The sequence below is a fragment of the Hyla sarda genome, chromosome 3 (genome assembly GCF_029499605.1).
Source record: "Hyla sarda isolate aHylSar1 chromosome 3, aHylSar1.hap1, whole genome shotgun sequence".
Classification (NCBI taxonomy): domain Eukaryota; kingdom Metazoa; phylum Chordata; class Amphibia; order Anura; family Hylidae; genus Hyla; species Hyla sarda.
The window spans coordinates 150,769,788-150,784,940 of NC_079191.1; the positions used below are offsets into that span (position 1 = coordinate 150,769,788).

Consider the following 15,153-nt stretch of genomic DNA (forward strand, 5'->3'; position numbering starts at 1 on the left):
TTAAATTGCCCTGTCTTTCTATATGGCCAAGTTCCCGTAAATCTGTTACGTTCACCTGTATTTGTTTGGAGGAATGTCCGTATCGAGGCAGGAGAGTTAGCGACCTGGTTGCCATGACGCGTCGCGTGGAAAGCACCTTAGTGACGCCGGCGCTGCCCATTGGTCGGGATGCGTTCCGATCTGTGGGTTGGGCTGAGCACACGTGGGGCCGGCCCACGTGACTTGCGGGAATGGCAGAGCAGGAACGCAGCTTCTCCTGACATACGCACGGAGCTCCGCTTATACAGGTAATAACACTGGTTAATTAATTATAATGCAGGTGAACAGAGAGGGAGGAGGAAGGTTGGATATAAGACGGAAGCTGTGAGTAGGGGTTTGTGAGCCAGAACATACGCGACTAGCATGAAACACGTGTCGCTCCAGCACGCACCTGCACCTGTACCCTAACCCTGTTTGTTCAGCGATGAAATAAAAGCACTGTAAGAAGATTCGGTGAGTGCAGCTTCATTCTCTTTCTACTTGATGTTCATTTATCGTGATAACCAGGAGGCTTAGCACCACTGCATCAGGGCGCATACAGCAGAACACACACTTGTGCTCAATATTGTTGTAAGACAGGTAGTCTTTAGTGCCAGCCCACTTATCTCACCTGCATTGTATAATTTTTTGGCACCTGTTGATTTGAATCTTTTTGGCTCTGGTTTACCCCTTTAATGAGTTTGAGGATGTATTAAGGACTTTAAAAAAAAAAATACTCAGTGTCGCAAAATATATTACATTCAGATGTTTTTTAATAGAAGAGGTTGCATTTTCAATGCTTTATTACTAAAAATGTGGATGTTTGATATTCCTTGCAATATAAGCTAGAATGATTGTAAATACAGTTTACGTTTTAGAAGTAAAAGAGGGACATACAAATACAAATTTATACTGCTTTTATAATAGTACTAAGCACAGTATGCCCCTGCTTGGGAATAGTTAGAGAAGACTGGTGAGAATGGGGCCTGTGTATGTACTAACAAGCTATGATGACCTTGGACAGTGTATTTTAAAATGTGGGTTAGGGTACTAAACCCAGTCCTAGCTATGGCAGCCCAGTACCAGCCACAATGGCTACAGCTTAAACCACAGTGCCTCCAGAGCCAGCCCAAACACCTATCACAGTGTGTCCAGAGTTAGCCACAGGATGACTAGTCAATCACAGTGTTTTCAGTGTCCAATGATAGCATTTTCAATGGCAACATCTGTGTATAGTGTGTATGTTCTGACTTTCTCCAGGCACTCCAGTTTCTTTTAACACCCCAAACAATCTCATAGATGTCCTGATCATGGCATCTATGAGATTGACAGGGGGAGGGGCTCCCCAGTTCTCCAATGGCGAGCGTGCAATGCGATTGTGGGGTTCCATTTGTTGTCATCGCAGCAGGATTCCATATGATGGCCTCCTGTCTGTCTACTACTGCAGCCTGTGAAGTCCAGCCATAGGCTCAATGCCAGTGCAATACTGACAGCTATATTCTGCTGCAGTAAAGATATCCTACAGCATAGTATAACAGGTAAAAAGTCAAAAATATAAAAATGTTTTTCCATGAATTAATAAAGTGTAAACATTTTTTATAAAAATGCCCCATTTATAAAAAACAGCCTATACATAATAATTACTGCCACAAAAAAAGATATTTACCCTGAACAGGGTACCCTGAACGTTGTAAAACATGCAGTAAAAAAGATAAGGTAGCATGTATCGCCAAAATGGTATCAATAACAAAAACGAACTCCTCCTACAAAAAATAAGCCCTCACACAATGCAGTTGGATGAAAAATAAAAAAAAAGTTATGGCTGTCAGAACGTGGCAACACAAAAAAGAGGGGAAAAAAACTAAGGATTTTGTTGAGAAAATGAAAAAGGTATAAAAAATTATTAATCCCCATAATCATACTGACACACAGAATAAAAAAATTTTTTTTACTACACAGTTAATGCCATAGAAAATAATTAAATATAAACCCAGACATTTTCAAATTTTTCACAATATTTTGGAGTTTTTCACAAAAAATGCTGCATGTATCAACAAAGACTTACCACTAATATGAAGAACAATTTGTCATAAAAAAACAATCCCAGAAACACATCACTCAATAAAAGCATGTCAAAGTTAGAACAATTTAAAGGGGTACTCCTCCCCTAGACATTTTATCCTGTATCTTAAGATATCGGATTGAGGGGAATCCAGGTGCTGGGACCACCACAATCTCTGGACTGGCACCATGGCATTCTGAACACGGAAGCTTGGAGCTTCCGTGTTTGTGACGTCAAGTTATGCCCCCCTGCATTCATGTCTATGGGAGGGGGCGTGACAGCTAGTACATAGCCATCATTCCCTCTCCAATAGACATGAATGGACGGGATGTGACGGCTGTAGTTGTCGGAGTTTGCTCCGTGCACCAAATGACTGGGGTGTCGCGCCGGAGATCGTGGGGGCTCCCAGTCTGCACAGTGTCCATACTATTGATGTACCTGTCTTCCAAATTACAAAGCTGCAGTCTTTCTGTAACTGCCTCGAGGTGTAATTGAAAACAACTGGTTCGGCATGTTACCCAGCAGCAACAGTGCAAGAGCAGGGCATGTTAATCTTTGGGCCATTGAGCTATAAATACATGTATGCTCATTGAGATACAGAGATAAGTATGGTTTTACCAATTTTATTTGGCAATATGTGCCAAACTAAATCTTTGAACTTTCTGCGCTCCTTTTAAAGTTCATAGATTCATTAATATAGTCCCATTTTAACATACTGTCCTGCTGACCCAGCACCAACGCATATCATGCATTACAGACCTGTCCCACCCAAAGCATATCATACATTATAGACATGTCACACCTGACTGGTGAGTTCTGATGGAAAAAGGATGGTTACTGACAAAAGGAAAGAGGAAAGCTGTGAAGTCTGTGACTAACTAGACACTGTGACATTTGTGTGTTAATATGTTAAGCAGAGATGAGCGTATTTACAGTTGGTCAGTCTAAAACCAGATCTTATGGCTCGGCTATCCATTTTTTGAGTCTGAAAAACAGTAGTTCTGCTTTATAAAGTGCCCATTTGCTCCAAGCTCAGACCTGACTTTTCAAATCAACTGGGCAAATCAATACAGTGCAGTGGCGTAAAAAAAAATTATATACATAGTTGGTCACAGGCCAGAAACTGAAAACTACCAGACAACCAGATATACCAGACAGGATACAAATACTAACAGGACAGAATATAAACTCACAAACAGAGCAGAATATAATGAATTAACAAACAGCTCTTAAACCGGATATCAGATAAATGGCAGGCATGATAAAATGAACAAGACTAGTCATAGTATGAGTATACAGCATAATCCAGGAGATGAAGGGGATAAATAGAAGAACTGAAAGCTGGACACTAAACTGATCAGGAAACATAGGACACTTCACACTGGACACAGATAACAAACATAAAAACATAAAACATAAAAACAAATACAAGAAAACCAAACTCTACAACGTAGAGGAACACTGGTCAGGATACTAGACAGGATATTTCTCAAGATTTAAAACACAATATATTTCAAGATACAAGACAGGATAAATTCAAAACCAAACTCCACTATGTGGAGGAACAGGACAGGATTCTAATTGATCTACAGGAGACTAAGCAGAACAGACATACATCCTAAAAACTGACAAATAACAGACTAAAATCTTCAATAAACAAGGCTATTTAACCATGGCTAAAATTCTGATAAAATATCACAAGATAAATACACAGTGCATGCTCAAGCAGACTTGGAAGTATATTGCACAAACAGACAGCATAGTAACATTGTTGCACAAAATAACCAGCACCATAATGCAGGAGAACTCTAGTTAAATAACCCCATCTGAGTTTTCATTAGTTTAGAGCATTAACCATTCCCTAACAAGGGAGAATTGCAAACTGCTCTGAACATACTAGTGTGTGAATACACACCCAAACAGAAAAATACAAAAACAAATAAACAGACATTACACTAAACAAATCAATGGCTAAGAGCTTTTAGACAGGATATTTTTCAAGATTCAAAACAGGATACATTTCAAGATAGAAGACAGGATAAATTAAAAAACAAACTCCACTATGTGGAGGAAAAGGAAAGGATTCTAATAGTGTGAACACAGACAAAACAGAACAGACATACATCCTAAAAACCGACAAATAACACAGACTAAAATCTACAATCAACAAGACTATTTAACCATGGCTAAAACTCAGTTAAAATATTGTAAGATAAATACAACGTGTATGCTCAAGCAGACTTGGAAGTATATTGCACAAACAGACAGCATAGTAACATTAATGCACAAAATAATCAGCACCACAATGCTAGTTAAATAACCCCATCCGAGTTTTCATTCGCTCAGAGCATTAACCATTCCCTAACCAGGGAGAATAGCAAACTGCTCTGAACATACTAGTGTGTGAATACAGACCTAAACAGAAAAATACAAAAATAAATAAATGGACATTACACTAAACAAATCCATGACTAAGAGCTTTTAGTTCAGATTTTAGACTGGCCAATTGTAGTTCCGCCCATCTCTCATTACATAGTAACAATGTAAAATAGTTTGTAAGGTTGAAAAAAGACAAGAGTCCATCGAGTTCAACCTAAAACCCTATTGTATTCATCCAGAGGAAGGCAAAAAAAAAACAAAAAAAAACATGAGGCTGATGCAAAAATTCCTTCCCGACCCCAATATGGCGATCAGAATGAATGTCTGGATCAACCTTCTATCCCCATAAATCTAGTATACATAACCTGTAATGTTATTACAAGGCTATAATAGGATATCTTGGTGGCATATGTTATAGGACTTTGTCCTATTGTCTGACTACAGTATGTTTAAATGCACTCTGTCTGGCTGTATTATGGGGCATTTGCTAACTCTGCTGTAGGGACACTAGAAAATGGGCACCTGAAAAACTGTACATCTTGTTCATCGTTCCTGACATCAGAACCTTGTATGTATATTCCTGTTCTTATCTGCAAATGATAAGTTCTTCCTAGCTCAAGTGATCACTTTAGGATAATATTAATAAATCTGGGATAGATGTGATTGCTATCTTCATGATAACTATTACTATTATTATTGCTTTTCTTATTATTACTTCACCTTTTTACATAGTATTCTTGCCATTACAAACATGTTCTTTCTGTATTTCACTGTATTATATTACCCGTCTATATTTATATGTACCACCTAAATAAAATATTACGATATAGCCAAAGATGTCCTTGTGCAAGACACAAATCTCATAAGCAGCAAAAATATTAGCCCTGTCATTTTCTCATACATTTTATTTATCATAGATGATAGATTCAGGCTTTCTTATTTCCAAGCTATAGTATGTACTGTCTGCTCACACTGTATCACATTTATTACAATAACCTGTATTCAGCAAAGTCTAAATGTATCTTTTCTGTGCTCAGTAATGTTGTTAAAAAGCTCATTTGAAATGTCAAAATTCTAAATATTAAAATATATCTTGTCAAGAAGGTAAGTATCACTCAATGAGATGTGTCCAAAATGCATTCATATTCAAACCACAGGTATATCCACCAACATCATCCAGATGAATGTGGGTAATACATGTATGACTCTATGGGCTATGAAAATATGGGCTGCAAGACACCAGATGTTTCAAGGGCTATGCATTATTGTTCTATGGATAAGTCATTTACACTGGACTATGTGTAGTGAACAAGTGCATATTGATGGATAGACATTTACATTGAAAATATACAACTTAGAAGAAAGAATTATCAGTACTGTATATGTTATTTCATTTTTTCATTCTGATTAACTGAGTGGATTATTTAAACTGCATGAAAAATATATTTTGAAAGGGTTGTGTTAGAGTGAAAAACCATGTCCATATGCCTTACTAGGGTATAATGTTATTAAAGGGCAAGAAACAGCTTAGGACAACAATCTATAAATCTTAGGCAGAATTAGTTTTAATAAAATGATTAAGACCAACCAGTGATACCAATGTGCTCATACTTGAAAATTGAAAGTTAGGTTCACTTAAATTTGTGGGCAGAGACTTATCTGTCTTTGCTATGGCAACACGCAGCTACATTCAATCCAGCCGGTGCGATAGTACTGGGAGTCATTGTCTTACAAACTGTAGCTGGGTTACTCAGCCAAAGAGTGGCTTAGGTCTGTCATCTGGTTAAGGGCTAAGGTGGAGTATTTAATTCTGTCTTTTATTCAGATCTGGTACCCATGAATTCCTTCATACCTTGCTTTGCTCTGATACTGAGATTAAGACTATGTTCACATGGCAGAATTTCTGTATGGAATTTTGCATGAAAATTCTACAGTAAATGCCGCAGAAATGAATTGCCCATTCACTTCAATGGAATCCCTGCAGTGGAAATTCTGAAGCAGAAATTCTTCTATGTGATTTGGACAGCGGAATCCCATTGAAGTGTATTAGCTATATATTCATGGTGGTTAGTTCTGCTACCTTACAAACAGATGCTCGTTTTGTTTACCAGTCTCTGTAGCTACAACCTGGGTCACTTACAGTCAAGTTCATCCTGCCTTGCAGAGGACTTTAGAGAATAACTAGGAGAAACATTAGACTTTGCCAACCAGAATGGTGTTTGTATTGGAAGCCAGTTTTGAGTCTGGCAAATGGAAGTAAAGTAAAAGAAAAACCAACCGTCCAAAAAACAGTGGTCAGTCATTAGCACAGTGATTCCCAACCACGGTGCAGCAGGATTTTTCCGTGTTTTTTTTTTTTCTTTTTTTTTTTAAATGTCTCGGCCAGACGGCGCAGGGGGGAAGGGAAGTCTGCGTGCGCACTGCGCACACAGCGTCCCCCTGCGTCCCCTGCATCCCCTGCGTCCCCCTCCGTCCCCCTCTCCCTTGCAGCGCAGTGAGCCGAAAATGGTGCCCTTGGGCGGAATGAGCTGCATCTGCGCCGGACTCCCGTACCTGCTGTGGAACTGCAATCTGCGCGGGCTAGCTTGCTTAAGGTACCGTACCCTTTCCACCCCTCTGTTACCCCTTCTCAACCCTGTCCAAACCCCCCACCATCACCCAGGTCCACCCTCTACCCCCCCCTGTCACTCATGTCCCCCCCGTCATCAATCCACCTCCCACCTCCCTGTCCATACCTGTCACCCATGTCCACCCCCCCTGTCACCCATGTCCACCCCCCTGTCACCCATGTCCACCCCCCCTGTCACCCTTGTCCACCTCCCCTGTCACCCATGTCCACCCCCCGCCCTGTCACCCATGTCCACCCCCCCCTGTCACCCATGTCCACCCCCCTGTCACCCATGTCCACCCCCCCGTCACCCATGTCCACCCCCGTCACCCATCTCCACCCCCTCTGTCACCCATGTCCACCCCCTGTCACCCATGTCCACCCCCCTGTCACCCATGTCCACCCCTCCTGTCAACCATGTCCACCCCCCTGTCACCCATGTCACCCATGTTCACCCTCCTGTCATCCCTGTCACCCATGTCCAACCCCCGTCACTCATGCCCACCCCCCCTCTCACACATGTCCACCCTCCTATCATCCCCGTCACCCATGTCCACCCCCACTCTCACCCATGTCCACCCTCCTGTCATCCATGTCTGCCTTGTCCACTCCCCTGTTCATCCCTGTCTACCCCCGTAGTCTACCCTGTCACCCATGTCCACCCTCCTGTTCATCCATCTGTCACTTTGTCACCCCAGTCCCCCCCTCTCTGTCACTCCTGTCCCTCTTTTACCCCCTTGTCACCCTTGTCCCACCCTCTAACCCCGTCTCCCATGTCCACCCTCCTGTCATCCATGTCCACCCCCCATCCAACCCTCTGTCACCCCTGTCCATCTCTGTCACCCATGTACACCCTCCATTGTCCACCCCTCTGACCACATCTTTATCACCCATGTCCACCCCCTATTCACCTCTCTGTCACCCCTGTCCACCCCTCTGTCACCCCCTATGCCCCGTCACCCATGTTCACTCTTCTACACCCATCTGTCACCCTTGTACACCTCCCTACACTCCTCTGTACACTCCTCTACACCCATCTATCACCCATGTACACCCATCTTTCACCCATGTACACTCCTCTATACCCCTCTGTCACCCATGTACACTCCTCTATACCCCTCTGTCACCCATATACACACCTCTATACCCCTCTGTCACCCATGTACACTCCTTTATACCCTTCTGTCACCTATGTACACTTCTCTACACCCCTCTGTCACCCATGTACACTTCTCTACACCCCTCTGTCCCCCCATGTACACTCCTCTACACCCCTCTGTCACCCATATTCACTCTTCTACACCCATTTGTCACCCTTGTACACCTCCCTACACCCCTCTGTACACTCCTCTACACCCCTCTGTCACCCATATACACCCCTTTGTCACCCATGTACACTCCTCTACACCCCTCTTTCATCCATGTACACTCCTCCATACCCCTCTGTCATCCATGTACACTCCTCTACACCCCTCTGTCACCCATGTACACTCCTCTACACCCATCTGTCACCCATGTACACTCCTCTACACCCATCTGCCACACATGTACACTCCTCTACACCCACCTGTCACCCATGTACACCCATCTGTCACCCATGTACACTCCTCTACACCCCTCTGTACACTCCTCTACACCCTTCTGTACACCCCTCTACACCCCTCTGTCACCCATGTCCACTCCTCTACACCCATCTGTCACCCATGTAAAAAAAAGAAAAAAAAGTGCGGAGCCTAATGGGTTTGTTTTGCAGGTTTAATGGTGAAGAATTGTGAGTGGAAGAAATCGTAATGATGGCCCGGACCAGATGGAGAAGAGACGGCAACGATGCAAATTAGAGAAGATGTCATTGGTGAGTTGCTGTATAAAGCAGCACTTTAAACTACATATCCACTAATAAATAGATATAGTGCAGTGCGTTTTTTACCATTTTTCCCTTTTTTTTAATTTTTTTATTTTGCTCGTCAACCTCGGTAGCGGTGCCCCACGCTGTGCCCTCACCCGAAAAAGGTTGGGAAACACTGCATTAGCATACAGGATACTGGTTATACGGACATACTTTATGAAACTAATGTCTAATATTAAATTCTTAATATCAATTTGTTTAAGCAAAAAGGGAAGAAAAATATTTAAGCCTTTCAATCATGATTGTTAAAATGCAAGTGATTCTTTGAGTACACAGAGCATACACAAATAGCTGAAGCCTTAAGATCAGCAAAGAAAGTAGAAGTGATATGCGGAGAAAAGGAAATATTAGGTGATGGCTTTACTCCTACACAGTGGACAGTGATATTTCTAAATGTGTTGTCTTTGAGATAAATGATTTGAGAGTTGAAGAGCTTTAAACAGAGAAATATGTAAGAAAGCTGTGGCCAGCTAGTTCAAAGATATGCATGCAGGCGAAGAAAAAAAGAAGCAGAGAGCATATTAAATGAAGCTGGCAGCAGCTTGCCGTGTGTGTTGGCAGAAATTGGAAAGAACAATGGCTGGATTTTCTAAATGTTTAAATTAGGATGCTGGGAACAAAAGAGCAATGGTAAAGAGCCAGGCAAAAAGTGAACACTGAAAATTGCTTTCAAAGAAATATTTTTTTTATTCACTGCACAAACAATCTATTTGATTTTGTCTTCCTTTATTATTTTGCTATTTGCCTATAAATCTGAAGTATATATTTAGGCTTTTGTAAAAGCCTTTTAGAAGTCATCCTGTACAAGAATTTATACAGTGGTTGTTCAGATGGAAATACCAATGGATGAGAGAGAGAAAAAGAAAATTCAGTCACTGGCTATTGTGTTCTCTTGTAGTGTAAAGTAGGTAAAAATCCTATAGAAGTGAATATTATTATTCACACATGTAAGAACAATAGCAGTTGTTCACAGTGGGCCAGTGACTACATGAAGAAACCATAACATTTAGCCATGTGTTAACCCCATTATGACTGGACCAAATTTCATTTCTAGAAGAAAAAATGGTATGCGCAGCTCACAGCAAAAAGATTGTGAGGTTTAACTGAGAAGTTCTCTCACCCAAGAGAACAAGAATAACATAATTTGAAAAAAAGGGGGTACTCAGTCCTCAGCACACTAACCCAAAATTAGGTAATATTATGGATGGATGGATGGTTAAAAAATTTGGAAAAAAATGCAAGTTTCCAGATCTAAATGTAATTTATTATATGCATAAAATCAGTACAACAAATATATGGAGAATATAAATATATCAGCCGCAGGGCCCTATGGTTGTATATATTATAAAATATATATACCTGGAGAGAAAAACATGGGTATATGATATTGTAGATAAATTATATCTATCGAAAAATTTACAATTCCTAACTATATCATGAATTACTAGGACCGGTCCTGTAAAATCAAATGGAATAAAAAATATAGCACAAAACCTGTAAATAAAAATTGAAGAACACGTCCTATTATCGCATTGTAACAGTTCCCAGTTGTTTTATGAAATTGTTGCCAATCCTGTAGATAAATAGACTGTAGCAAAAATATCATAGTGAGAGAATGGCATCTTGTGTATTGAATGGCAGCAAGCCGAGTTCCATGTGAAGAGCACCAATAGTAGAGTTAACACTGTTGTCATTTGCCGGTAGGCAATTCCTGAAAATGAATGTCACAGGCACTAAGTGCCACTCACCCACTCCACGCAAACGTCTCTCTATGGAATTTAAAAATAAATTTAAATATAAATTTTAATCCTGGAGAGATGTTTTATTTATTTTTATTTTTTTTTTATAATTTATTTTAAATTCTATGGTGACCAATCTGGGAAATCTTGTTAACACATTGGACATAATTTCATACTACCGGATTTAAATTCATGTTGCCAGACTATTGGATATTCCGGATTATAGGATCCGCTGTACTGAACTGGTTAAAATATAGCAAGTCCTTCACCTGTGCGGAGACACCTGGGAATCTACACCGTCTCAACCGAAAGTTACCTTATGGAGCCCGTGCAAGTAAAATAATCCATCTGATCGACTGAAAGCTGTGTCACGTGACCACCCACGATCCACGTAACATGCCGGGAGCTCGCAGTAGCGAGTGATCGCACTTGCCGGTGCTTTTGCCGCTTCCAGCTGGAGCAAGAAGCTAACATCCCGGGACCCTCGGGACTTGCGTAGAGTGGGTGAATGGCACTTAGTGCCTACCGGCAAATGCTAACAGCTGGACTTCCAGGCTCCTAATGTGATAACTTAATGTGTTAAAGGGGTATTCCGGGCAAAAACCTCTTATACCCTATCGAAAGGATAGGGGATAAGATGTCTGATCATTGGGGGCCCACCGCTGGGACCCCTCGCGATCTCCCTGCAGCAGCCCCCATTCAATGCGTAGCTGCGTCGGAAGTTTCGGAAACCTCCGGGCTTCCGAGACGGGGACGTCACGCCACACCCCCTCCATTCATTTCTATGGGAGGGGGCGTAATGGCCGCAAACGCCCCCTCCGATAGACATGAATGGAGGGGGCATGGCGTGACGTCCCTGTCTCGGAAGCCCGGAGGTTTCCGAAACTTCAGACGCAGCTACGTATAGAATGTGGGCTGCTGCAGGGAGATCGCAGGGGGTCCCAGCGGCGGGCCCCCCGCGATCAGACATCTTATCCCCTATCCTTTCGATAGGGGATAAGATATTTTTGCCCGGAATACCCCTTTAACTCTACTATTGGTGCTCCTCACATGGAACTCGGCTTGCTGCCATTCAATACACAAGATGCCATTCTCTCACTATGATATTTTTGCTACAGTCTATTTATCTACAGGATTGGCAACAATTTCATAAAACAACTGGGAACTGTTACATTGCGATAATAGGACTTGTTCTACAATTTTTATTTACAGGTTTTGTGCTATAATTGTTATTCCATTTGATTTTACAGGATTGGTCCTTGTCATTCATGACATAGTTAGGAACGGTCAATTTTTTCATAGATATAATTTATCTACAATATCATATACCCATTTTTCTCTCCAGGTATATATATTTTTTAACATATACAGCTGTAAGACCCTGCGGCAGATATATTTATATTCTCCTTATATTTCTTGTACTGATTTTATGCATTTAATAAATTACATTTAGATCTGGAAACTTACATCTTTTCCAAATTTTTTAACCATCCATCATATTACCTAATTTTGGGTTAGTCTGCTGAGGACTGAGTACCCCCTTTTTTCAAATTTCATTTCTGCCTTCTCATTGTTTCCTTGCATATTAAAAGTCATGTTTCATTTCAATTGAGTCTTGCAAACTTTTTAGAAAAAAATAATTAAATAACTGTTCTCTGTCTTAAAAAAACTTTTTATTTAGTTTACACTATTCACTGTGTAGGATCAATAATGAAATATATAAATTTTATATTTAATAGTCCAGAAAATTAGTTTTGTATGGACACTAGAAAAGGGGGAGGGGTGATTTAAACTTTTAGGATGGAAGGGCTTAATTTATATTTGCAAAAACTTTATTTGATTTCTTTTTACACTTATTAAATACCTCTAGGAGATTTGTATGAGTAGTCATTAGATTGCTCATACTGATCAACGCTATGCATCTGTACAGCTTTGATCTACAAGATTTGGGCTCTATTAGTATAACCTGCCACAGAGTATGGAGCGGGATTGCATCAGGATCAAACTCCATACACTCCCAACGGCACAATAGTAACATAAAAACTGTCTTGCCAACACCTACAATTCAGCAATGCATAAAATGTCATTTAAACCCTATTATTTTTAGTCCTGTCAACATTTTTTTTATAAAGAACAAAAAATACTGGACGAGACATATATATTTATTTTTAATACATTTTTATCAGAAAAACACTGAAAAATAAGCGGTTTGGGACAAACACCATTTAATGGAGCCCTGGTGCTAGTGTCAGGATCCAGAGTGGTATGCAAGGTAGACACAGATAGTGGATCCTCTATGTCAGTGAGGTGATGGCATGGGCCGTACCAGGGGAACGGAATCTAAGGGGTTACTGGTTTTCACCAGAGCCCGCCGCAAAGCGGAATGGACTTGCTGCGGCAGGTAACCCCCAGGTCGTTCCACCCTATAGCGACTCAACCTCACTGACAGCTGAGTCAGGCGCGGTACAGAAGGAAAAGATCAGACGGCAAGGTCAGACGTAGCAGAAGGTCAGGGCAGGCAGCAACGGTTAGTAGTCAAGGGCAACGGCAAGGGTCTGGATACACAGGCAAAGGACACACGGGAACGCTTTCACTGGCACAAGGCAACAAGATCCGGCACAAGGAAGGGGAAGTGGGTTAATATAGGGTAGGGAGGTGATTGCACTGATTGGGCCAGGCACCAATTAGTGGTGCACTGGCCCTTTAAATTTCAGAGAGCCGGCATGCGCGCGCCCTAGAGAGCGGGGCCGCGCACGCTGGGACGGGACAGAAGGAGGACGGGGCTGATGAGTGACATGGGGCGCGATCTGAGAGCGAGCACGTCCCGTGCCTCAGATCGCGTCCCCTCCGGTGACATGGGAGCAGCGCTCGGGGTCAGCAGTGCCGACCGGAGCGCTGCATGCAGAGGCACGCCGCGAGCGCTCCGGAGATGCAGCGGGACCTGGAGCGCTCGGCGTGACAGCTAGGTTATCCTGGGCCAGTATTTAGAAGACTGCTAGACATGTAGGGTTTTTCTCATAAAATAGTGTCAAGACTCGCATACTGATATGTGAAGGTAGCATAATGGCAAAATGAATGTTATTTTTTTCTCACCGCACCTTGGGTCCTCAGATAATTGTGGATGGATGTTTGGACAGCATAGCATCACAGCAGGCAAGGCGTAACTTGTAGCTTCTGGGCCCCAGTGCAAAATCTGCAACATGGCCTCATGTGCCATTCATTATACTGGTCTTTTATGGAACAGATGTGCCTTGGGGCCTCCTTAGGCACCAGGGCGTCAGAGCGACTGCTACCTCTGCACCCCCTATAGATACGCCCCTGACAGCAGGGTATTTCTAAGCCTTTTGCCTAACAAGGTTCATCCCTTCATGACAGTTGTTTACCCTATGGAAGAAATATACTTTTATCAAGACAGTGCAGCGCACCACAAGTCTATATCTCCTAGTGAAAGACAGGAGAAATTCTTGAAGATATCAAGCTTTCAAGACAACTCAGGTCAATTCCTCTAATGTGATAAGGTCTAACAGTCATGGATTGCTTCTAGAACCATGTCAGAGAGTTGTTTTTGCTTTATAGTTTCTAGACTCAGCCTGCTACTAGATGAGTGCCTCTAATATAGAAAAAAATGGTGATATATAGACAGACAGATAGATGAACAGATGCAAAAAAAAAAGTCCATGGCACACCTAATAAGTGAAATATTTTTTATTCCCCCATACATACAGTGGCAATTTTCTGGGAGATTATGAGTGCTGCTATTTTTGCTTCTTTGTTGGATAGATAGATAGATAGATAGATAGATAGATAGATAATTCCAGAAGCGGAGCAGTACCTCGGAAAAAAACAACAGTAGGAAGTTGCAGGCTGAAACAAACTTCCAAAGCCTCCACTACTTCCACACAGAAGAAACTCAGCAGTACTCCCGGTTAAAGTGAAAAATTTGTGTCTTTATTCACCAATTATAGATAGATAGATAGTCGGTGCCTAAAATAGGAAAATCACAACCCTCTTTCTAGTATTTCTAGCACAAAGGTACTTTTAACTTTCAGGCACTCACCATTTTCTTTACACAACAATCTGGAAAGGTTCATATTAATGATCTAGAATTAGCAGCACAGTCTTTGAAGTGTGCTTCATTTCACTCTAATCTCTAAACCTAATTTATTATTTATTACAGAGTGATCGGTGCAGAGCAGGGAACATATAGATGTCTGCTTAAAAAAAAAAAAAAAGGATAATGTATTTCTTCATGGCAATGACTGGATGGGAGGAAAAATTATATCTAACCTGTAATTATCATTTACTCATTGTTTCATATAAAAGATACATTTAGAGTGGAATGGTTTGTTTTGAGATTAAACACTTTGAAATGCCATAGCAACATGAAATGAATAGTATATTTCACAACAAATTCTGACGTACTTCAAAAAGTGAGAAAAGA

The 15,153-nt window shown here is 41.5% G+C and overlaps 1 protein-coding gene across 3 annotated transcripts in view; it reads left to right on the plus strand.

Annotated features, from left to right (window-relative positions):
- Nucleotides 1–15,153, plus strand: part of KCNMB2 (potassium calcium-activated channel subfamily M regulatory beta subunit 2) — a 697,235-nt gene that overhangs the window by 673,967 nt on the left and 8,115 nt on the right. The gene's annotated exons all lie outside the window — the stretch shown is intronic.